At 40.9% G+C, this 26573-nt stretch overlaps 1 protein-coding gene across 1 annotated transcript in view; it reads right to left on the reverse strand.

Annotated features, from left to right (window-relative positions):
• LOC147026490 (E3 ubiquitin-protein ligase MARCHF8-like) overlaps positions 1 to 26573 on the reverse strand; it is a 448650-nt gene that overhangs the window by 344486 nt on the left and 77591 nt on the right. Inside the window, exon 4 of the mRNA XM_085881965.1 lies at positions 9388 to 9440. The gene's annotated coding sequence lies outside the window, so the exon portion shown is untranslated. The remainder of the gene's footprint in view (positions 1 to 9387; positions 9441 to 26573) is intronic.

A 26573-nucleotide genomic window follows, 5' to 3' on the forward strand; every position in this document is an offset into this window, starting at 1 on the left:
AAACTTGGTACATGTGCAGTACTCCCCATGGCAAAGAATAGTAATTTTTTGATGATGTCATGGGGGCTATGACGTCATAATTGCATATGTCAAATGCCTTATCCAATCAGTATGAAAATTTTTGAGGGTCAGCGCTAAATTGTACGGGGGACTAAAATTGATAACGTTGTCAGTCACGTGGTTTGTCAGCCATATTGTTTGAACATAAAACCATCAAAATTAATTTCTTCTCCGAAATGGTTTTAGATAAGTAGATAAGTTTAAATTGGAATTGGATAGGTACCTGGAAGTTATGGAGATAGAGGGGTATGGGGATGTTTATAGGACTTTTAGGTAGTTTGAGCATTGATGGGTGATTGTGTGAATGTGTATGGAGTGCTGTTGGTGGGGGTCTTGTCAAGGGAGGTTGTGTGGTTGATGTGCGTTTTTAACGAAGCCCATGCCCGCTCTCCTGAGGAGAAGAAAATAAAAAACAAAAATAACAACCAAACAAGCCGTCATAGACTGGAACTTATGAAATCGTCAACTTGACCTCTGACCTTGTCTAATAAAAGCTGTCTCTGGAGAAGGTAGCGACGCAAACCAGAAGTTTCTACGATGATTCTGTACCAAACCATCACAAATCGAATGTTTGACCTCACTGTGACTTGACCTTTCATCGATTTTCACCAAAATCTAATCAGCGCTAGTCATCAGCCTCCTGAATCACGTGGTGTAATTTGACATTGGTAGCTTCTTCCGTTCTCGAGTTACCATGGATTAACATAACGTAAAGGTCACACTTGACGCCCTCCCCAACTCGAAAGGACGCGGGGGAGAGCGCGATGACGTCAGCGCGCACAGGCAAAACCTCGCCACATGACGAGCTGTGATGCGGCGGGTGAAATATTTTTATACAATCTTAAAACGTCTCCAAAACATCCGATTTTTTAGCAGAATTTCGACAACCAAGTGTGAAGCGTCCTAAGCGATCGCAAAAACCGAAGACAAAATTAAAATCGAAGTTCAAACGAACTCGTAACGTTGACCGAAGCAAAAATAATCCATTTCTCCACAGGAATTTATGGAATTATTTAATCTTATTTTATAACACTGAAAATTTTAAAACAGCCGGAACTCGAGGAATTGACACACAAATTCCGCCGAACTTACCTCGATCTTAAAAACTCATGCTCTGTCAACAATACCTGTGGTAACTTTTCTCGAGTTATCATGTTTTGGATGTTTCACCTCACTGTGACCTTGACCTTTGACCGATTTTGACCAAAATCTAATCAGCACGAGCCATCACCCTCCTGAATCACGTGGTATAATTTGATATTGGGAGCTTCTTCCGTTCTCGAGTAATCGTGCCTACAAACAAACAAACAAAACAAACAAGCAGTCATAGACTGGTACTTACGAAATCGTCAACTTGACCTCTGACCTTGTCTAATAAAAGCTGTCTCTGGAGAAGGTCGCAACGCAAACCAGAAGTTTCTACGATGATTCTGTATCAAACCATCAAAAATCGTAATGTCGAACGAAGCAAAAATCTCCATTTCTCCACGCAATTATACCTTAACATTACTCAACGACGCGTCTGCTCGAGCGCACTGCATCATGGGACGACCTGTGATGCGTCGAGTGAAATATTTTTCATACCCTCTTAAAACGTCTCCAAAACATCCGATTTTTACCAGAATTTCGACAACTGAGTTTAAGCGTCCGAAGCGATCGCAAAAACCGAAGACAAAATTAAAATCGAAGTTAAAACGAACTCGTAACGTCGAGCGAAGCAAAAATACACCATTTCACCACATGAATTTACGGAATTATGTTTGACTTCACTGTGACCTTTACCTTTGAACGATTTTGAGCAAAATCTAATCAGCACTAGCCATCACCCTCCTGAATCACGTGGTGAAATTTGACATTGGTAGCTTCTTCCGTTCTCGAGTTATCGTGCCTACAAACAAACAAACAAGCAGTCATAGACTGGTACTTACGAAATCGTCAACTTGACCTCTGACCTTGTCTAATAAAAGCTGTCTCGAGAGAAGGTAGCGACGCAAACCAGAAGTTTCTACGATGATTCTGTATCAAAGCATCAAAAATCGTTACGTCGAACGAAGCAAAAATCTCCATTTCTCCACGCAATTATATTATACCTTAACGTAACTCAACGACGCGTCTGCTCGAGCGCACTGCATCAGGTGATGACCCGTGACACGTTGAGTGAAATATTTTTTATACAATCTTAAAACGTCTCCAAAACATCCGATTTTTACCAGAATTTCGACAACCGAGTTTTAAGCGTCCGAAGCGATTGCAAAAACTGAAGACAGAATTAAAATCGAAGTTAAAACGAACTCGTAACGTCGAGCGAAGCAAAAATACTCCATTTCTCCACATGACTTTATGGAATTATGTTTGACCTCACTGTGACCTTGACCTTTGACCGATTTTGCCCAAAATCTCATCAGCATGAGCCATTACCCTCGTGAATCACGTGGTCTAATTTGACATTGGTAGCTTCTTCTGTTCTTGAGTTATCGTGCCTACAAACAAACAAACAAGCAGTCATAGACTGGTACTTACGAAATCGTCAACTTGACCGCTGACCTTGTCTAATAAAAGCTGTCTCTCGAGAAGGTAGCGACGCAAACCAGAAGTTTCTAAGATGATTCTGTTCCAAACCATCAAAAATGGAATGTTTGACTTAACTGTGACCTTGACCTTTGAACGATTTTTGACCAAAATCTAATCAGCACGAGCCATCACCCACCTGAATCACGTGGTGTAATTTAACATTGGTTGCTTCTTCCTTTCTTGAGTTATCATGCCAACAAACAAAGAAACATGAGTTATCATGCCAACTCATGTTTATATGTGTACTGTACCGTCCACCGAACAGTGATGACTCCATCTACACCTCACTATCCGAAAACATGGACCATCTTCTATCTTCTCATCCAAACTCTCTCTTCCTCTTATGTGGTGACTTCAATTGTCATCACGCCAGTTGGCTAGGTGTGGGTACCTCTCTCACCTGCCATGGCACCTCAGCAAAAGCTTTCTGCGACTCATTGGGACTGACTCAATCAGTCAACTTCCCGACCCGGATCTCAACCAATGGTACTCCATCTCTTCTGGATCTGGTTTTGACAAATTTCCCTGACAATATCTGCTGCTCTTCCTTCGCTCCAATTGGTTCTTCTGACCACGTCCTTGTCAAAGTGGACATCTCTCTGGCTGTTATCAGAGAACCACCTCACCGCCGTCGAGTCTGGAATTTCACTCAAGCCGACTGGCAGGGTCTCCGAGCAGCCATCAAACTTACAGACTGGTCTCCCATCACTACTTTATCAAACATCAACTCATCCTGGGAATTCTTTCAAAGAAACTTGCTCTCCCTCATGCACAGATTTATCCCCTCTCGTGTTCAGTTGTCTTACCCTTCCTCCCGCCCTTGGTTTACTGAAGCTTGTGGCGAGGCAGTTGTCCTGAAACAACTTGCCTTTGCCTCATGGAAAGCAAACCCAACTGAGGGCAATCTCAGTTCTTTCCACAAAGCTCGGAACAAGTGTGTGTCTACCCTCAGGAGAGCCAGAAAACAACATCTTTCTCATCTCAAGTCTGAACTCTCAAACCTCTCTCCCTCCTCAAAATCCTGGTGGCGTTTAATCAAATCTGTTTCTGGTGTATGTTCCCCCTCCATCCCCTCCCTTACCTTAAATGGCCGCACTGCTGATTCCACACGTGATAAAGCTGAATGTCTAAACTCGGTGTTTGCAGCTAAATCTTGTGTCCTAAACCCATCACTATCTCTACCCACTTTACCCAGTCGCACCCAACTGTCCCTGGACTCTGTATCCTTTTCTCCTGACAAGGTGGAGAGCTTGCTTTCAAACCTCGAGTCAGATTCTGCAACCGGTCCAGACGGCATCAGCCCACGTGTCCTCAAAGCCTGCTCTTCTGCTCTTGCTCACCCTCTCTCTGTTCTATTCACCCTCTCATTTGCCCAAGGTCATCTGCCATCTGCTTGGAAATCTGCTAACATCACTGCCCTGCATAAAAAGGTGCAAAAACAGATCCCTATAACTAAAGACCAATCAGCCTTCTCCCAATCATCAGCAAGGTGATGGAATCCATCATCGCTTCAGATATGAAATCCTTCCTCTTCTCCAATGGCTTGATTTCCAATCATCAATTTGGTTTCAGACCAGGTCACTCTACCCTGGATATGCTGCTTCTGCTCTCCCATCAATGGATGGAGGTCCTCAATGCCAGACAGGAAATCCGAGCCGTATCCCTGGACATATCACGTGCTTTTGACACAGTCTGGCACCCTGCCCTACTCACCAAACTCTCTTCCCATGGTATTCAAGGCCATCTCCACTCATGGCTCGCAGACTTCCTCTCCTGTCGCAGTCAACGTGTGGCCCTAAATGGAGTTCTTTCATCCCCTCTTCCTGTGCAGGCTGGAGTTCCTCAAGGTAGCATTCTGGGCCCTGTTCTTTTTCTGGTTTTTATCAATGATCTCTCGGACTCTCTGGAAAATCCTCTATTTCTCTTTGCCGACGACTCCACCCTCTGCCGTACCATCTGTCATTCCTCAGACCGGCAAGCAGCAGCTTCTTCGTTCACTGCAGATCTAGATAAAATCACAAACTGGTCCAACACGTGGAACATGTCTTTCAATCCAGACAAATCTCACACTCTCACTATGTCTCTTCGAAAGGACCGTTTACAAAACCCCCCCATCCACTTTCTCAACAATCCTCTGGAAGAAGTCTTTTCTTTCAAGCTTCTAGGTCTCACTATCTGCCATGACCTTTCCTGGGAAAGTCACATTTCTAACCTCGCCTCAAAAGCCAGTCGCCGACTGGGAATCCTCCGTCGTGCTAAGTCCTTCCTCGGCCCTCTTGAGCTCCTGACCACTTACAAAGCTTTTGTCCGTAGCCTGATGGAGTACTGCTCTCCCCTCTGGGCTGGTGCTCCTGCCTCCCACCTTTCTCGGCTTCACGCTGTCGAAACCAGGGCATTTAAGATCATCGGCATCTCCCGCAATGAAGCTGAGTCTTTGGGCCTCTCACTCAATCACCGCAGGTTGGTCGGTGGTCTTTCTGTTTTCTACCGACTCCTCTCCAGCCTTGCCCCCCCTGCTCTCTCTGCGATTTGTCCCCACCACATTTCCACAGGGCGCTCAAGGTCCGCCAACAACCCCCTTCTGGTAAAACTACCAAAATCACGAATCACTGCTCATCTTCACTCTTTCATTCCTCTTTTTTCCCGCCTTTGGAATAAACTTCCTCACTCTATTCTTTCCCATTCTTCCCTCCAGGCTTTCAAAACAGCTGTTCACCACCACCTCTTATCTTCCCCCATCCAAATCCTCGATCTTTTCTACCCCCGATAATCCACCCAAGCCCACTTCCTTCATTTCTCCTGCTTTCCTTCCTGAAAGTCCCTGAAATGTCCATCTTCTCTTCGCCATGTTCCCCGTCCCATCCCCATCCCTCTCCCTTCCACAGTTCACCTAATGTGTCTGTTCCCCACTGTTTTGTCCCTTCCACTCCCGCCCCTCTTGTCTCATGCCTCCTTGCTGTGAGTTGTGTGTTTGCTCTCATACGAGCCTCGACCAAGGTATACAACAAAAAAAAAAACAAACAAAAAACAAAAAAACAAATAGAAACCGAAGGCATCAATATACTTACGAAATCTTTAGATTTCATAAGTAACAAGCAGTTATAGACTGGTACTTACGAAATCGTCAACTTGACCTCTGACAGTGTCTAATAAAAGCTGTCTCTTGGGAAGGTAGCGACGCAAACCAGAAGTTTTTATGATGATTCTGTACCAAACCATCAAAAATCGAATGTTTGACCTCACTGTGACCTTGACCTTTGACCGATTTTGACCAAAATCTAATCAGCGCTAGCCTTTATCCTCCTGAATTACGTGATGTAATTTGACATTGGTAGCTTCTTCCGATCGAGTTATAACTTTTTTTTGGATGTTTGACCTCACTGTGACCTTGACCTTTGACCGATTTTGACCAAAATCTAATCAGCGCTAGCCACCACCCTCCTGAATCACGTGGTGCAATTTGACATTGGTGGCTTCTTGCGTTCTCAAGTTATCATGCCTCCAAACAAACACACAAACAAACACACAAACAGAGGACTGAAGTCATCAATATTCTTATGAAATCTTTAGATTTCGTAAGTAACAAACAAACAGAAACGGAAGTGATCAAAAAACTTACGAAATCTTTAGATTTCGTAAGTAACAAGCAGTTATAGACTGGCACTTACGAAATCGTCAACTTGACCTCTGACCTTGTCTCATAAAAGCTGTCTCTTGAGAAGGTATAGACGCAAACCAGACGTTTCTACGATGATTCTGCAGCAAACCATCAAAAATCGAATATTTGACCTCACTGTGACCTTGACCTTTGACCGATTTTGACCAAAATCTAATCCGCACTAGCCATCACCCTCCTGAATCACGTGGTCTAATTTGACATTGGTAGCTTCTTCTCTTCTCGAGTTATCTTGCCTACAAACAAACAAACACACACACAAACAAACACACAAACAGATGATGCAAGTCATCAATACACTTACGAAATCTTTGGATTTCGTAAGTTACAAGCAGTCATAGACTGGTACTTACGAAATCGTCAACTTGACCTCTGACCTTCTCGAATAAAAGCTGTCTCTAGAGAAGGTAGCGACGCAAACCAGAAGTTTCTACGATGATTCTGTACCAAACCATCAAAAAATCGAATGTTTGACGTCACTGTGACCTTGACCTTTGACCGATTTTGACCAAAATCTAATCAGTGCTAGACATCACGCTCCTGAATCACGTGGTGTAATTTGACAATGGTAGCTTCTTCCGTTCTCGAGTTATCGTGCCTACAAACAAACACACAAACACACAAACAGAGGACGGAAGTCATCGATATACCTTCAAAATCTTCAGATTTCATAAGTCACATACGAAAAAAAATTTCATTAATTAAAAACTTTTTTCTATTTTCTTCCTGGGATTTTATGTGGATGGATTAGTGTGGTGTTCATGCAGGCATGATGAGCTGAATGGCCTCCACCTGTGTTGGATTTCCTTGTATATCTTTGTATGGTTGAACAGATCGAGGTGAAATTTACAGGTATGATCGCCTAACTATGAGGAACAAAAAGTTCTCCACCTATGATGTGATAGGTCACATGGTTTGACAGCTATTATTCTTTGAAGAATCTGAAAAAAAATTTCTCCTGAACTGCTTTATCAATTGACCAGAAACGTCAGAGTTATGATCGAGCAGTCATGGGGAATATGTGTTTTCAATCTGAAGCTGATCAGATGCATGGTCTGGCAGCCAGAGTTATTTAATATTTTGAATCTGGGTTCAGGGATTTAAATCCAACTTGGTGCAAGTATGTATAATGATGAGTAGAGGCAAATCTGGTGATGTTGTGAAGACGAACAGTGCATTTATTTATTTTTTCCATCATTTTAGTTGAAGTGTATGCTTCTTTTCACAACCTTGGATCTACTCAGAGGAGAATTATCCATTTATCCCAGGCTTGTCGAAGTATGTGCTCGCTTTGCTGAAGCACACTTCAAAGAGCTTTCACAGTGGGAGTTCCCTATAAGTTCTCACTGCTTTGGCTATAATTTTGACTGCACTGCGAGCAGATGACTACAATTTTGTTGTTCACCCATGAGCACATTTAGTTTTTTTTTGTTCTTCTTCCCTCTTATGTTTTTGCATTATCTCCTATGAACACGAGTGCAAGTTATTATTCTCACTTTGAATGGCCCATTTTGAAAGCCACTTTCTTTCTCTGCCTTTTACATTCACTCTTAGAATTATTTTTCTTTGTGGTTTCAAACCGATTATCTCACAGTCTCATACGAGTTGTCTTTATGATGTGCAGTTGTTTTTGAATTGGAATACAGATATTTTATCCGATTTTAGAAATAAAGTTGAGGTTTTGGAATTGCTTGATTTCAGTTTTTTTTGTTTAAAAGAAAGCTTAACTAAAATTTCAATATTTGGAAATTATTAGATCTTCCCTTTTTATGAACATACTTCAAGACTGAAGAAAGAGTTTCTTATAGAATGCAATCCAAAACAAGTACAGACCAGTAATGTCTGCAGGTAAAAACACATGCAGATGAACACAAAAGAAAAATAAACAAGTGATTCAACATGGATTAAAAAAACGGAAATGAATGAAGTATAATCAGAACGAATAAAACAATGTGAGGTTATGATTTAACAGGAAATACAACAATACTGTGGCAATTATTAACATTTGTTTTATTTTTATTTCCTCATCGGGGAAGAAAAACCACTGAAGCATCAAATACAACTTGCACCATTTCCCAGTAACTTAAGTGTAGGCAAGCTATAGTTTGCCTTTCCTTTCTATAGGGTATAAGCAGGGCCGGCGCTACCATAAGGCCAACTAGGCAGCCGCTTATGGCACAGACCTCAGAGGGGCGCATTACTGACCTTTAAGGGTCACAGTCTAATGCAAATTATTGTTTTACGAAAACACATAATAAAAGGAAAATATAATATTTCATTGTTCATTGTTAGTTAATAACCAGTTTATTGTTTTCAGCACTAACAATACTGTTTCTTTCTTTATCTATCTAAGGATCCTTCTCACACTTCCAGTATCAGTCGCAAGTGGCGAATGTAGTTTCTCAAAGCTCAAACTTATAAAACTTACATACGTTCTACAATGTTGGGAAAGAGACTAGTTGGCTTGGCATCTACATCAATTGAACATGCCCAAGCATCAGCACTTGATCTGGTTGAATTGGTGACAAAATTTGCAAAGGACAAAGGCATGCAAAGTGAGATTTTGATGTGTCTGAAATTGAAACTTTAATGAGACATTATTAACTGTTTGTCTGTTTTTTGTTTGTTTCTCTGACTGAAAGCAAAATATTATGGTAAAATAAATTTAGCAGTTTCAAGTTTTGTGTTTTTTTTAACTAAACATGTTTTTAAAAATCGAAGTTGGCAATTTTTTTGGGGATGCAAGTAGCTGGCCTTGCCTCGGGTGCAAAATAGTCTGACGCTGGACCTTGGTATAAGGCTTCTAATACAAGTAGCTAAAACACAAATCCTCAGCTTGGGGGGAAGTAACATCAAATTCTACGGCACTTCTCGGCCAGCGACTCCATCTTATTTATGCTTTTATGTCTGTGCTCAGCAGGACAATTAAAAAGGAATTTCATAATTTCCGTCAATGCCAACCTAAGGGGTGAATCCACTCCCTATCTTCCAAATGCTAAGTGTTAAGGGACAAAGCAGTACGTTCAATTTTTGAAATCTTTGGTATGATCCAGCCAGTCAGAATCGAACCAATGACATACCTGACTCAGATGGGTCCCTCTTACCACAATGCCACCGAGTCTGGTCTCATTGGCTATGAAAAAACACACATGACAGCAAATCAGGAACCATCAAGGTAAAACATTGCTGTCGTCACAGAAAATACTGGGAAACTCAATGAAATCGCATTTTTGCATAATGATGCAGGTTTTCATAAGAGTACCGTACATGTCAAGTGAAAATACAATAATCACCTGATATAGTAATTCTCAGTTTTTGATTGTTGGTTTAAATTTCTCCTTACGTGTGTGAGGGATTGTGAAAGGCATGATAAATTAGGCATTATGTAAATGTGGTACATTTTAGAGAAATTGTTGATGCTTCTTTCATTATGGAAAAGCAAATGGAAATAGCATTAGCAGTGCAAGATTAATGCCAAATCACCTAATATGAAAAGATGGTGAACGCCATTTTAAACACAGAAGAAAGTTGAATATTTTGGTAATAATATATAGTACATGTCGTTAATCTGTTGGTGATTTTCATCATTTGGATTAAAGACTTGAAATCTTCTCAAAAAATGTGATAATTCCACTGCAGTAGTAGAAGTTTGTGAGGAAAATAATAATGATAACTGAATTATGTGACAACTATCCATCCATTGGGACCATACTCTGAGCAGAGCATTGGTGCTGCCTTAGCAGTCTCCTTGGCTATTGGGTACAATCCTGGATGGGTCGCCACTCCAACACAGGATAGGCAAGGTGCTCATTTTGCTAACCTCGGAAGGATTAAAGGCTGTCAACCTCCTGGTGTTAATTCAGCAGCCAATGGGGCTCAAACTCAAGACCCTAGGATCCCAAGCTACCACTCTAACCGCTAAACCAACACCAGGTGACCACTATGATGTTATAAAATGGTTGCATCGATCAGATTTTATCATCACTACGTACAGGGTATCCTAAAAGTACTGTAGTGATTTTGATTTTGAATATTTTGTAAAATGTTAATTAATGCCTAACAATGTGATCCCCCCTCCACCAAATTGATGCTCCAACCCTGGAGAATTACCATGAATAGATGGACAGATCAAGAATGTGCAGAAATTGTTGAACTGTACTTTACAAATGGAAATTCAATTGTTTAAGTGCAGCGAGCCTACAGACAGATCACTACACCACTTTTGGGATACCCTGTATGATTTGGCAGAAACTAAGTTTTATTATTTTCTCCAATGGGCTGGAGCCCCTGTCTCACCATCTTCGCTCAACATGATGCCATGGAAACCAAAACCTTCAAGATCATTGGAATCTTCCGCAATGAAGCTCAGTCTATTGAACTATCACTTTGCCATCGCTGTCAAGTTGGTGGTCTGTCTTTTTCCACCTCCTTTCTGGGATTGAACACTATGCTCTCTCCGTGCTTTGTCACCGCAGGTTTCTGCAGGTGCTACACGGTCTACCCTCAACTCCATTCAGGTGAAACTCTCAAAATCCAGACTCACTGCTCACCTCCACTCATCTGTTTCTCTTTTTTTACCCCACTTGTGGAACCAACTTCCACATTCTCTTCAATCTCATTCTTTCCTAAAGGTCTTCAAGACAGCTTTTCACCAACATCTCAGATCATCCCCCATCCAAAACCATAATCCTTTCTACCCTCGTTAAGCCCACATTTTTCATTCCTGAGAATTTGCTTCTGTATCCACCCCGTGCTTCCTCTCCTAGCCCTCATTCTTTCCCTTATCCTTATTTCTCCAAGTCCCTCTATTTTGTCCCTCATCCATGCTGTTGGTGCCCCCCCCCAACCCACCTCTTTTTCCTGTTCCTTTTGCTCCGTTGCGTTCTGATCTGTTATGTGTTTCAGTTCTTCCATGAGCCTCGACTTTGTATACGAAAAAAACAACAAAAAAAGGTATTTGGCAGGAAAATTGTTGCATAAATCAATATGTAACCCTCAATAATCTATAAACAAACAAACTGAATTAACCCTCAAAAATTTATATCAATAAACAGATAACATAGTCCTCAAATGTATACAGATGAAAAAAATGATTGTGTTAAAGAACATCAGTCAATATTCTCTTCATTCGTGAAGAGTGTTCAATTTGAGGATTTTCACTCCAACCAAGTCAAAAACAAATTCTGATCGCTTTGCATTTCCGATATCAAGTGATGGCAGAGACCACTTGCTCCAAGTTGCTTGATGTTACCTTCTGTCTCACTGTCTCATATCGGCAAAAGAGTGAGCACTTTTGGTGCACAGCAATTGCAGCAACAGAGGCAGAAGGCAGAACATTACATACTCACGTATCTGTCTTCAGGGAGCATACACCCATTATTCCTGGTAGACTCATTTCACATATGCTATAACTCTATCTTGCTGCCTTGGCGAGACAAGACAAATCTGCAGAAGTGTTCGTGCTCATTTCACCTCCTGCCACCCATCTTGCTGAGAATATTATTGTACAGATAGAACTCTTGTGCAATTCCAGCGGCTCTCTGACAAGTCTGCAGGCCCATATGTCCATTTAATGGCTTCCATGGAATTAAATCCCATTCCTGCTACCGACCTTTATAAGTATAAAGATCAGAAATCTAACACGCAATCATATGTCAGCAAAACATAATTTCACTTGAAACATTAATTATATTAACCTTTGTCCTAACACAACTCTCCTTTCTTTATTTGCCGGGTATGTGCTATTGCACAGAATTGGTAGAAACATGGAAAGTGCAGTCAAAGCTTTCAAGGTCACTTTGTATAGCAATTTTTTTCTTGTTTAAATCATAGCAACAATTCTCAGTGACATTCATAGTTTATGCTACCGCCCCATTGTTGTTTTTATATCCCGCACAATCGGGGATGCTTTGAAACATTTTTATTCTCCTGCAGTAATAACTGAAGAGAAGAATAAAAGAATGACGAACACACATATATAGCCATTTCAAAATCCTCATGAAAGTCATACTGTGAAGTTTCAAGCGTACAAACTAAAATAAGAATTTTGAACAGAGAATCTCATTTTCACATGTGAATGTGTTTTATATGTCAAATTGTTGTTTCGATAACACCTGTTATTAACTCTATATTTTGTGTGCCATTTTGTTGTATCACTGTAAAAGTGAAAACAATCTAATGGTAGCTGTACACCAAAGCACATTAACGATGTTTATTTTATGTGGTTGTGGTGGGTGCTACATGATTGAGATATTTTTTTCTGATATAGGTTATTCAAAGTATTTTGACACTACAGTGGGAGTTGTGTGCCCATTTCATTTTTTGTCCTTTTCTGTTCTAGCTTACCATTTGTCTCTGAATTTCATAATTGTTTTTTTTTCCCCCATCAGACAGTGAAAGGAAACACTGGTATTGAACAAGCGTATTTTGTGTAAGCTGGGAGAACGAATGCCTGACTGTTGTATTAAGGCATTCTGGCATGTAATGACCCACCATTAATAGGCTGGTTTCACCAGCCTGATGAGAGTGATCGATTTTTAATTGGAAAGTGCAGCATTGTGCGGAATCTGCACACATCATCTTTCTTCTGTATTATATTTAAGTTTGGAAATAAGAGTGTTTATTTATTTTAAAATGGTGAATGTCTTTTCATCGTTTTTCATCAAAGACCCCATAAGAATTTTGAGAGTGCATAATCATGTTACAAGCTCAAAGAATAATTCATCAGAGATGTGTAACTGGAAGAATTGCCATGCCTTAATAGGGATAATTAGTGTCGATGGAAGATGTGAAATAGATTTGACCAGGAATAGTGCACCTTGGCACAGAGATGATTCCGACATGCAGGAAGTGTGGGCATGATTTGTGAAGTGGTTAAGTAGGTCCATACAGTTCTTTTTCAGCTTCAAATTTTCATAAAAGAGGACAGGGGCTCAGGGTGAGTCGAGATATATATGACCTACCATTTTGCCATTTCGCTCAAGCAAACAGATCCAGCCACCACATGCAGCTTCATATACATAGCCACAGACTATAGCAGACTCGCAACTCACCTCTGGTCATGTGTGTAAAGGCCCAGTCACACCTTGACGTTTTAACCAGCTTATGCCGATTTTTGAAAAATTTGTCAAAAACGCTGGCACATGTCGAATACGTTATGGGTAAGTTTTGGAAACATTGAGAGCACGCTGAAAAACACTGCCATACGTCATAGTACGCTGGCTTTCATCGTTGTACTTTGCGGTTGTCCTCAAATTCTAGCATGCTTGAAATTTTATGACTTATGCCAGCGTATGACTCAAGTTCTGCTATGCTCGCCACAAGTTGTAGGCACGTTATGCGATCGTTGACACATGTCGACACACGTTACTGGTAAGTTACTCATAAGTCGAAACACGTCGAGGTAATGTTTAGCGTATCCAAAACTTATTTCTAACCTATGAGTAACGTGTTGTAGGCACGTTACGCGATTGTTGACACATGTCCACAAACGTTACTTGTAAGTTACTCATAAGTTGAAACACGTCAAGGTAATGGTTCGCGTCAGTGTTCCAGACTCCCTGATTTTTTTCTTTTTTTCTTCGGTATGACGGTGATGTTGACACTTCGATTTCTAGTGCGGTTATGATTTAAATCGTTGAGTGGCAGCCTATTAATTATATTATATTATAACCGCACAAGAAATCAAAGTGTCAACATCACCATAATACCGAAGAAGAAAAAAACCCCAAAAAAACCAGGGAGTCTGGAACACTGACGCTAACCATTACCTCGACGTATTTCGACTTATGAGTAACTTACAAGTAACTTTTGTCGACGTGTGCCAATGATCGCATATCATGCGTATAACTTATTCCCATCGCATGCGGAACGTGTGAGGCATATGGCAAGTATGTCTAAAAATTTTAACACGTTTAACATTTCAAGACGTACTCCACTTAATACGACATATGATAGTGTACTTTAGCATTCTATTCACATATAACAAACTTACCAATACCGTATTCGATGTGCGCCAGCATTTTAGACGCATTTTTCAGAGGTCGGCATACGCTGGCAAGATCGCCAAGGTGTGACTGCGATGTTGACACTTCCATTTCTCTGGCAGTTATGATTTGAATCATTGTGCGGCAGCCTTTTAATGGGCTACGCCACGTGATCGTCGGCGATACGTGCAGCGCGCTATGCATAAGTTAGACTATCGTTGGGCAGAGGTTGTGAACGCCGTCAACAGGCTAAGCATTCGTTGGTACAAGTTATCTATAAGACAACGAAACGTTCTGTGTCCGTTAGGCCTAAGTCTCATTTGCTCTACGGCGAGGATATGGCGGCCGTACACCCTCTGAATTGACAGAAACGTGCAGCGGCCGCAGAGTTTCTTAGGTGGCCTCAGGGTGGCCCTACGCCGTCTGGCTACATTTTACAGGCCGTAAGGTCGCCGTGAAATTATAACGCGGAGTTATAACTTTTTTCATTTCTACGTTCGCCGTAGAAATTCGACAAGCCGAAACAAAAGAACTGGTAAAAAAAGAAAAAAGAACCCACTCGTTACTGTCCGTCTGGCCGAACGTTCGCCATAGGGCCCCCCTGAGCTCGCCTTGCGGGAACCTTGCGGGCACCTTGCGTCTGCCTTGAAAATTCTATGGCCGCCGCAGGAACACCCTAAGGTCACCGTGCGACATCAAATCAAAGACCGTATGGCACCCCCACATTTTCGGTCTCCACAATTTCTAAATACGCCGTGCGTATTTAGATACGCCGAAAATAAATACGCCGAAAAATAAAAACATATGTGACTGCTACATTGTGTGACCATGGAAATACTGCGCCGCCGTATAATTGCTAGTGGCCGTAGATTTTGGAGACCCAACGGCCGCCGTGGCAAATGTGACCTAGGCCTTACTAATATGTTATGCATACAACCAACTCGTTATGCATACATCCGAATCTTTAAAAAAAACATCAAAAGTTCAGCGTAAGCCAGCGTTTTACATATATTTTTATACGTTGCCATTGCTGGCTAAAACGTCAAGGTGTGAATGGGCCTTTATCATGGGATCTTTCAGTTTTCCAAAAAAAAAAAAAAAAAGACTGGAGGGGGAGCACTCGGTAGAGTGCAAAACCTCCACCGCCAATACTGCTGGGTCACTTAAGTGAACCTGGTATCCTATTCATTGTAGGATCAGACTCCACTGAACCACGCTTGAATAAACAAAACTAGATTGACGCGCATGTAGAATTGCCAAAAAAAAATCGAATTTTTTTTGAAAAAAAAGTTGCAAAATTTGTTTTTTTTTCTCTAACAAATTTTTTTTCGGAGGGGGGGGGGGTTGGAAATCACTTAAAACATGTCGAAATGCAAAAAAAAATTAAACTTTTTTTGAAATAAAATCGAATTTTTTTTGAAAAAGTTGAAATTTTTTTTTTCTCTAAAAAATTTACTTTTTTTTTGGTTGGAAATCACTTAAAACATGTAGAAATACAAAAACAAAAATTCAAATATTTTTTCAAAATGGCCGCCATAACGGCCATACTGGACTTTGGACCAAGTCCAAAACCTCATGACATGATCCTTGGATCATACCTCATTCCCCCACCAAGTTTCGTCGAAATCCGTCCAGGAGTTTTTCCGTAATACTGTTCACAAACAAACAAACAAACAAACAGACAGGGGTGAAAACAGTAACCTCCGTCCATCTTCGATGGCGGAGGTTAACAAGGATGCAAAGTGCATGTTGTGGTCCTGGGATATGTTGGTGAGGAGACGGAGATATGATCAAGGAATCAGGAGGCATAGTTTAAGGAGCAGAGGGTGATGTTCCTGCCTCTTCTGGTTCTCGAAGAATCGATCATGAGCTGCTGGGGCAGAGCTGTCACTGTTTCCTCAAGCTGCGTAAACAGCCCTGCAGTTATTAGCAAGTTTGGCCAAAGACCGAAACTTTGCTTCTGCTTGGTGCTATAGAACCATGAAATTGAAGCATTTTCAATCTGCTCTTCATCATCTGCCTTCATTCTGCCCAGAAACTCCTGGTTCAGAGACTTGGAAACAATTGTACTTCAAGAAGAAATCTGAGCATAAAAAGTGTTCTCTTTTTTTTGCGTTGCTGATGTGTTGCTGCTGTGTTGTCATTTAAATATATAATTCTGTGTTTCAATTACCTTTACTAACTAATTCTTTATGTCACAAATCTAGTCCTTAAGCTTGGATATGACACCTCTCCCTCATCGTCGTATGCCTCTGAAAATTACAATTCATGATATCCAAACATGTTACTAGTCAGTCTCAGAAAGAGAGACCAGCACACTGTTTGAAATTTTTGCAATGAAAGCACGAGCTCAGAACAAGGTTCTGTATGTGCTTTCATTTTCTTTCTCTCTCTCTCCCTCGCTCCCTCTCTTTCTCTCTAACTTCTTCTCTTCTCTTCTCTTCTCTTCTCTTCTCTTCTCTTCTCTTCTCTTCTCTTCTCTTCTCTTCTCTTCTCTTCTCTTCTCTTTTCTTCTCTTCTCTTCTCTTCTCTTCTCTTCTCTTCTCTTCTCTTCTCTTCTCTTCTCTTCTCTTCTCTTCTCTCCTCTCCTCTCCTCTCCTCTCCTCTCCTCTCTCTCTAACTCCCTCTCTTTCTCTCTCCCCCTCTTTCTATCTCCCTCCCCCTCTTTCTTTCTCTCTCCCTCCCCCTCTTTCTTTCTCTCTCCCTCCCCTCTTTCTTTCTCTCTCCCTCCCTCCTTTTCTTTCTCTCTCCCTCCCTCTCTTTCTTTCTTTCTTTCTCTCTCCCTCCCTCTCTTTCTCGCTCCCTCCCTCTCTTTCTCGCTCCCTCCCTCTCTTTCTTTCCATTCTCCCTCCCTTGCCCTCTCCCCATCTCCCTCCCTTGCCCTCTCCCCATCTCCCTCCCTTGCCCTCTCTCCATCTCCCTCCCTTGCCCTCTCTCCATCTCCCTCCCTTGCCCTCTCTCCATCTCCCTCTCCCCCATGTCTATTGGAATTATATTGACCTTTTGAGAAAGCAAAGCCTCAATTTTTTGTCTGGCAGATAGCATTGTCACACCCCTTTGTTTAATTTTTGTCAGATAATTTATTTTTGTGAATACAACAAAGAGTTTCTTTCTACAACTATAAATCTGCTGCATAAGTAAATTTTCCACGAGTTAAGTTACTATGTCGATGGGCATAATGAATGACATGTGGTTTAAATATCAATTGTATTTGCCCATTACATGAGTTCACTGCGAACACCCAATTCAATCATCAAATCCAATTGCTATTCAACGATATTTAGCTATTTCCACAATGAAGAGCTTAAACCAACTGAAGTTAATATTTCTAAATGTCACCAGTAGATTGCAGTGAATTTCTCAATGCTAAAGAGTTCACCGTTCTTCCAAGAGAGAGAAAGCAAGCACATACACAACTCGGTTCTGAGCTCCTGGTTTTGAATGTCACAGCCACGATAAACAATTACCAATGTGATAGCAAGTCGAGCAGAATTAGGACCGAATTCCAATTGCATTTGTCACCATGAAATGTAATATTATATATATATATATATATATATATATATATATATATATATATATATATATATATATATATATATATATATATATATATATATATATATCTTTTTATTCCTTTTTTTACATGCCAATTTCAATCTTTTCTTTATTCAATCACTCTTATTATATTTCTCTGCTTCTCTGTTTGACATCAACTTTCATTTTGCTGTTATAACATTTTGATTCAACAAAAAATATATTAGTTTGTGGGGATATTGAATAATGAGTGTGAAAAGGAAAATTAATTTTGATGTCGAATGAAGCAGAGAAATAAAATAAGTTTTTATAAAAAATTGTTTTTCTCTTTTCTGCCGTGATATCATGTTTAGTATTGTTGGTAATTTTGCTGTTATATTTTTGCTTCATGAAAATCCACACAAGAAACCATTATAAGGTGGAATATTTTTGCTCTGCTGATATATCAGTCTCAGCTTCCAATATTATTTTGTAGGGTTTTGAAAAGATGAAAGAAAATGAGAAATCATGCATTTCCTGTTTGGTTGCAACTTTCTTGTGTGCATCCTTTTTCTTGTCACAGTACCATGTCTGACATATAGCTTGTGTTAGGTTAAAAAGAGCCGACATTGCTGTTAGTATCTAAGTGTCCTAAGCCTTACCCTCCAAACTCTCTGCCCAAACTCTGATATATTTGGTGAGGTGGTAACCTCCAATCGTCAAATATTGTATCAAATATGAAAAATAACTGTCAATTATTAAGACGTTTACTGCTCATCTAAAGACATAACTCTCAAGGATAAAAACAAGCTCAAATGAGCTAAGATCCTCGTCCTCTTAATGATGACGTCATAAAAACGAATATGACGTCATTGTCATGTATCAGGTTTGCGATAAATTATCTGTGCTATTGCCCGGCTTGATTCCCGCAAACAAAATTCAAACAGCTTACCAAGTTTCAGAGATAATGGTATAGGCGATTTCCATTAGCGGCGATATTATGACATCAACTTTTTTTCTAGGAAGAATTCCCAAAATCGGAGATGGTTACTGCCTGCGGTTGGGCTTTCTGCATATACATGGCAAGTTTCACGAAGATCCGATGAAAACTCTGGGTTGTGAAACAAAAAATGTCATAAAATTGATATGACGTAATAGTGATGCATCATATGTGTGGTAATTCATCTCTGCCAATGCCCTGTTCGATTTCCGCAAACAGAATTCAAAAAGCTTGCCGAGTTTCGGAGATAATTTTTTTAGGCGATTTCCATTAGTGGAGATATTTTGATGTCATAACTTATTATGTTGGAGGAATTTTCAAAATCGGAGATGGTTACTGTCTGCGCAGGGTATTTTTACATATATATGCCAAGTTTCAGGAAGTTTTGATGTGAACTGTAGGCTGTGAAACAAAAAAGTCCACAAGAAGAAGATGAAGAACAACAACGTGAGTCAGACTTAGAGATCCTCCCCGATGATCTAAAAACATTGGAGACAAAAAGGTTGCAATCTTAGCTAACTTCACCAAATATTCACCTCCAAATACACATCCATCATATAGTTTAAAAGAACTGAGTTAACATTGTGATTTGATTTTTGATCCTAAATTGATTGTAGATGTTCGATTATTTTCATTGTAGATGTCTCATTTAAAATGAGCAAGTTCTTGGAGTGTGCATTATTGGTAGAAACGGGAATTCAGTGTAAAAACGTTCAGTGAGGTGATATCGTGGTGGGTGGAGCCAGTAACCTTGGCAACCATTTTTATTTTTTTCAAATTCTTTCTGGTCACGATCACAGAAATATTCAATCACAGATGACATATTTCATTTCTTACAATATTATCGATATCTCCAAGCTCTTAATGATTTCCTGCCAAAGGGGCCATTCAAAAATTATGTACCAATCGCGTGGTGGTTGGGGTTTGGAGTTAGGTTTGGGGTGTGTATGTTCAAATATCATTGAGTTTTACACTTACAGGAGGTTGGGGGGGGGGTGTTTTCCGAGCTGTTTTGTAACGAACTTTTAAGTTACTTTTTAAAACAAGCTATTCAAGGACTTTTTGAATGTTTCTGGGTGTGCTTTCCCATAACCTTGAATGAGGTTGATAGAACTTTTCTCGATGAGACATGGCTTTGCCGAGAGATCTCACTGCAAGTTGGTCAATGGAAGAAACATCCTGTAGATGTTTCAGTTCAGCCGATACGTCCTCTCTGACAGAAAACGGAAGTCGTCGGAGACATTGTGACAGCGGTCTCACTGTGGAATCGACTTTGTTTGTACACAACATTTGTAATTTTCCCCAAACTTCTCAGTACAGATGGGAATAATAATAATAATAATAATAATAATAATAATAATAATAATAAAAAATTGGATCAGTGTCCTGAAACTCACCTGGATCAGGAGCACAGTCACTCAAACTCCCTGCAGACCCTGACTTTTTTTTTTAATGTTGTGAACAAATTTTGGTACATGACGGGTGATGAAGGTTGTGGTCATATTTCATCGAAATTGACCCTATGCACTAAGCAAGTGATGTCACAGCGGAAGGTAAGGCTCTGCCATATTGAGTGGTAAAAAATCATGGCTACCACGTACGTGTCACGCGAACTTCTGGGCTATTTCCATGGATTAGATGATATTTCTAAGAAGAGGTACTGCGAAAAACTGAAGCTGTGTGGTCTTAGTGAAGATCCTTATATTATTTCAAAGGATAAATGAACAACAGAAAGGAAATTTTGGCCTCAAATCGTTTTCCCTGACATCGATGTTTACCTTGTTGAAACGCCGAGTCCTTATACTCAAGCCAGCCTGAAAGCCTTCAAGAGTATGGACGCTTACTCATATTATGTCGCCGGGTTTGTTAGTGACATAATCTCGACGAAAGCTGACAAGAACTGTATTATCATGAGGGCAAAGGTAGTAAGCCTGTTTTCTTTCATTTCACTATTATTGTATTCGTTGTTGCTTGTTTTGCTCATCAACCAGCGTCACATTTTTTAACCTGACTGCTGCCACAAGTTAATTTCAAGTGAAGCTCTATTCTAAATGCTAAGTTTGTCGAAAATCTTCGTTCGTCAGTTTGCTTACAGATACATTATATTTTTTCCATGACAAACATCCAGTTTAATACCACACTGCTGTGGATATTTCGAAGTCCTAGTTTTTTTTATGTATTATACATATCGATGTGATTTTCTGTCGTGAAAATGTTACACTGATTTTTTTTTTTCAAATTTCTAAAATGCTATTTATAAAACTATTTAATTTAATCTGCGATGTAATAGCAATAGGACAAGTTTCGAGGAAACAACTCAGAACTGTGCACGTTAGACAGCTGTTAGAAAGGCGATCTAGCCTATCTCATTCAGTCAATAAAACAAGGGATATAATGCATTTTAATGATACAAATCAGAAAATATTTTGGAACCACCAGCTATTTAATACCAACTACTGAAATAACATATCAGAAATTGGTTACATACCGGAGACAAAATGAAGGCTACACAACCGGTCATGTTCGCCAGGTCGCCATTTTTCTCTTCTCAGAACCGATATCCAAAGATTTCGTGAAAGCGGTTTCTCTACTTTCTCTACTTCGGCGGGAAAGCAGTAAAACTGCACTCCAGAGCCTTTAGCATATCGCTGAGTACATCCCAGGGCACAACTCGTACCCATTTGCAGAAAAAAAAAGAATCGCTTGCTTGGAAATAACGGTGTAGTTGAAGTGGAGACCATCGGTTGTTATGGACGCGGTATACTTTTTTGCCACTCAATATGGCGGAGCTGCCAGAGTCACGTGACTGGTGACGTCATCTGAATAAGGGCTATTGGGTGTGTACTTTTGAAGAGAGCAAATATCTATTGGGAAGGGGGGGTGGCGTCAACCCCCACCCTGTAAACACCCTTTTGAGCGCAGATTTTGATATGGTCAGTACCCCTTCGTTAGGCATCAGGTATGAAGCTTGTGGCCAAGTTTTATTAAAATCGCATGTTTGGTTCAAGCCATAATGACTGAAGTGTTTATGGACTGACTGAGTCAGTCAGTCAATCAGCCTCTCACCTATGGACACTGCTCGATCACATAAGCTCACCGGACGGAGGTCCAGGTGAGAGAATAATTATCATCATCATCATCAATTTTATTTATATTTTACTTTTCAAATACAAAGGAATGAGCTGACAATGTTGATTGGTTGAATCGGTGAACCATCTCTCTAGATTTTGAATCCAAGTCAATCGAAGAGATCTACACCCATAAGACTAGATCCACCTTTGGTGACATAGAACGGGAAGCTGTTTACTTTTGTTGGGTCACACTTAACTGGCAAATCCACTATTTCTGTAAATGCAATTTCTGTGTTATATGTTGACCATCTGCGGTCAGACTTGTGAAGAGCATAATCCGTGAAATGCTTGCCAGACAGTGGTGTGCTCAGAATATAAACTTTTGCTCCAATATCTATAAGCATGTCTGGGGTCTGGGGTCTTGGCCAGTTGAAGACAGCAGGTATTGAATGGTGGTGTTGTTCCATTTTCTTAATTAATGGAGAAAATTAGTGTTTCTGAGTTTTCTGAATCATCAATTTGTCTGACATTGGCTTTTCCCACAGATTTACACATTTTTCCAAAGTTATTTAAACTTGAGAAAACTCTGCATGTCTGTCCAATGACAGGATACTTTTCACTCCCTGTTTTGTGTGAGGTATATCCACAGTTCCCATAAACTGGAATACTGAACTGAGTCTAATTTGTTCGTGCAATTTAAATCTCCCCATAAAAATCCATACTGTCCTTTCTTTTTGACTGTCTGGACATTTGCCGTAGAGTACCGTGGTTTTGCCTCAGCACCTGTGCTTTCAGTTGTCTGAACGGATTTACACTTGCATCGAGCCATAAAAAAAAACATTGCCTCAAAAAGGGATCCATGGTAGAAGATTGTCATGGGACCCGCAAGGCTAACCCCCACTCTAGCAGTGAAAACTGGCCTTAAAATATTTGTGTGTATATAGATTTACACTCATGAATAGCTTGCTCGATCTGAGTGGCTAATTTTCAAGCCCTCTCGAAAATGCCTGGTGTTGGCTTCATGGTTAGGGTGGCAAGCTTTGGATCCAAAGGTCCTGAGTTAAAATCCCGCTTTGCCGTTGGATTAATACCAGGTGGGGTTAACTCGGCCTGTCATCCTTCCGAGATTGGCAAAATGAGTGTCAGCATGCTGGTATACTGTGTCGGAGTGGTGACCCGTCCAGAATTGTGTCCAATAGCCAAGGAGACTGCTTAAGCAGCACCAAAGCTCTGCACAGAGTATGGTCCCAATCTCCTCCTCCTCATCGTCAAGATGGTAAGTCAGCATCCGACTCGCCGAACATTGTGAGTTTACAGATTTGTTAGGCCTCGTCACTCTCTCTTCGCTGAGGCCACTTGCAACAAGTAAGATTTGAAAACCGCTGTGCCATCGCTTCCATGGGATCGGAGGTTCTCCCACATTGACGGAAAGGCTGGGGGGGGTGGTGGAAAGCTTAGTGCCACCATTCTTGTCACCAAAATGTTGTGTTGAGGTGGATAAACCACACAAACACACGTGACCAGAGTTAACAAGACTTGTGTATTGCAGCCAACATGACGGAATCTAAATACCGGCGAGACAGGTCACGTGACCTGCGATCTCTCTTCTCTTCTCTTTTTGTTTTTCCTTGCCACGACATTGCGAAAAGGTAAAATACGTTGGCGCTAATTGAATCACATGACTATGCAAACACAACAGGCATTACAAGGTATTGTTTTGACACTACTATAAAAGCCTGTCAAAAATGACGGGTTAGAATTATTATATTCAAAATATTCAAGGAGACTGGAAGATATGACGTTTCATAGCAAGAAGCGTAATTTAAAAATACGAGTGCATGCCCGTAAAAAAAAAAAAAATAATAATAATAATAAATAAATAAACCACACAGGCCGTTTCTTCACTCTCGCGTGTCCGTACGTGCATGACCCGGAAGTTCGATATTATTCGCAGTTACCATTATTCGCAATTTATTTTTAATACCCAATTATTCAATTAGCGCCAACGTATTTTACCTTTTCGCAATGTCGTGGCAAGGAAAAACAAAAAGAGAAGAGAAGAGAGAAAAATTTACTTCCTGGTTCGGAGCATACCAGCACTCTGATGTTCCCGAAATTTATACACCGTCTAACATGAAAACGATCATAACTTGGGCCATTGTGTTTATCTATAAATGCGCATAAGAAATCGAGAAATTATTAGAATACACGAAGTCATCATTATCCGGAAGCCCGTACGTTGTAACCTGTAATGGGGAACGCGGCTGTGCTTCCCTTCCCCATCGGCCACGCCTACGCAACAACGTGTCTTGCCATTGGTTTGTTAAATAAATGGCCATAACTTGGGAAGCACTTGTCCGATTAATATCAAACCTTGAAAAGGCACATACTCAGGTCCCCAGCAATATACCTGGCAAGTTTCAATTAGATCGGACTTGTGGTTGTCGAGAAACAGCGGTCTCTCACACACTCACACACACGCGCGCGCGCACGCACGCACGCACGCACGCACGCACGCACGCACGCACGCACACACACACATTGCTGGAATTATAGATAGATAACATGTACAAATGTGACCCTATTTTCTTTATCTTCTGGGATGTTTCATTTTGATGGTACAGCCTGTTGAGCATGCCAGTCTGAAGCCCCGGCCTAGCGTCAGGTGTACTTATATGTTCTTTATTTATTAGAATTAGACATCCAACGGATGCAAATGAGCAATATTTTTACTCTGCACCTGTTGCGCATCATGTGCAGTGAATTTCGCCTCCCTGTGCCTTGTATTTATTGTTATTTAAAAAAAAAACATTTCTGGACACTGTCCTTGAGGCCCAGTTGCAAGTCACCATCGACATTTCCAGTGGAAGAGATGTAATTACTCTTTCATAAAAAAATGTTTTTCAATTTTTTTTTTGTTCTGAAAAATAGAACGTAGTGAACACACAGTCATGGTAAAAGATTGGCCTTTAAAACCCTACTCGAATCGTCCTTATGAAGGGAGACAGACAAATACACAAATACACAAGCACACTGTGTTTTACATTGGTAGATTTTTATAATACTTTCCAGCAAAGTTTAAACATGATGGATTATTGAATAAATAAATTTGAACAAATCACGACAAAACTGAATGGAGGGATGATGTCACCTATGACAAAATTTACGTGCTGTTCATTACCTCTCCCACCGAAGGTGGGCGGAGGTTATGTTTTCACCCATCTGTCTGTTTGCTTGTTTGTCTGTCTGTTTGTGAGCAGGATATCTCAAAAAGTTGTGGATGGATTCAGATGAAGTTTGGTGGCCAGGTTGGGTGTGTGACACGGATGAACTTATTCAATTTTGGTGAAGATCCGAATCTGGATACAGATCCGAGGATAATTTTTTAAATGATTCTTCTTCATTGAGAGATCGTGTCACAAACAATATATAGCAAGATATCTCAAAGAGTTGATGGATTCAATTCTGAAGTTTAAATTTTGAAAATCAGCTCAGATTAAGAGATTCTCGAGGTTATAGCATGTGCGGAAATGCAATAAAGTGATGAATGCTGGCATCTCCGGGTGTTTATAAGCATTGCAATGTATCCAGTGATTCATAAATATGATGATCAGGCATTAGATGATGTGAATGAGGAAAATGAAAAAAAAAACTTTCCTTTTAAGAAACCATGGTGGCCTGTTCCAAGTTGAGGCATCGTTGAGGAGGCCCAAAAAAAAGAATGGTGAATTAAGACCCCAAAGGGGCAGTGAGGTGATCCATTATGAGCCTTGATAAAGGATAATTAAATAAGGCCTTTAATCATCTTCAAAAGGGGGTGTTTAAATTTACCCAAACACTCAAATTTCATTCCTTTAATATGCCTGCAAAGTTTCAGGCCACGAGGTTTCATGGTTTTGGAGTTGTGGAGAAGAAACACACTGACTGACTGACACACTAACATTTATTATTATAACTAGCAAATGAAAGCCTTCGCTTCACTGATGAAACTATTAAAAGAGGGGGACTGAAGAGAGTGAAGGGTGGGGGGAGGAGTGAAGAGAAGAGGGGTGAGAAAGTGAGGAAGTGGGGAGGAGAGAGAGGGGACAGTGAGAGAGAGAGAGGGGACAGTGAGAGAGAGAGAGGGGACAGTGAGAGAGAGAGAGGGGACAGTGAGAGAGAGAGAGGGGACAGTGAGAGAGAGAGAGGGACAGTGAGAGAGAGAGAGGGGGCAGTGAGAGAGAGAGAGGGGACAGTGAGAGAGAGAGAGGGGACAGTGAGAGAGAGAGAGGGGACAGTGAGAGAGAGAGAGGGGACAGTGAGAGAGAGAGAGGGGACAGTGAGAGAGAGAGAGGTGACAGTGTGAGAGTGAGAGGGGACAGTGAGAGAGAGAGAGATGACAGTGAGAGAGTGAGAGAGAACAGTGAGAGAGAGAGTGGGGACAGTGAGAGAGAGAGAGGGGACAGTGAGAGAGAGAGAGGGGACAGTGAGAGAGAGAGAGGGGACAGTGAGAGAGAGAGAGGGGACAGTGAGAGAGAGAGAGGGGACAGTGAGAGAGAGAGAGGGGACAGTGAGAGAGAGAGGGGACAGTGAGAGAGAGAGGGGACAGTGAGAGAGAGAGAGCGGACAGTGAGAGAGAGAGAGAGGGGACAGTGAGAGAGAGAGAGAGGGGACAGTGAGAGAGAGAGAGAGGGGACAGTGAGAGAGAGAGAGAG

This window comes from Eptatretus burgeri, chromosome 5 (assembly GCF_056783735.1).
Source record: "Eptatretus burgeri isolate ZD-2024b chromosome 5, Ebu_testis_v1, whole genome shotgun sequence".
NCBI lineage: Eukaryota > Metazoa > Chordata > Myxini > Myxiniformes > Myxinidae > Eptatretus > Eptatretus burgeri.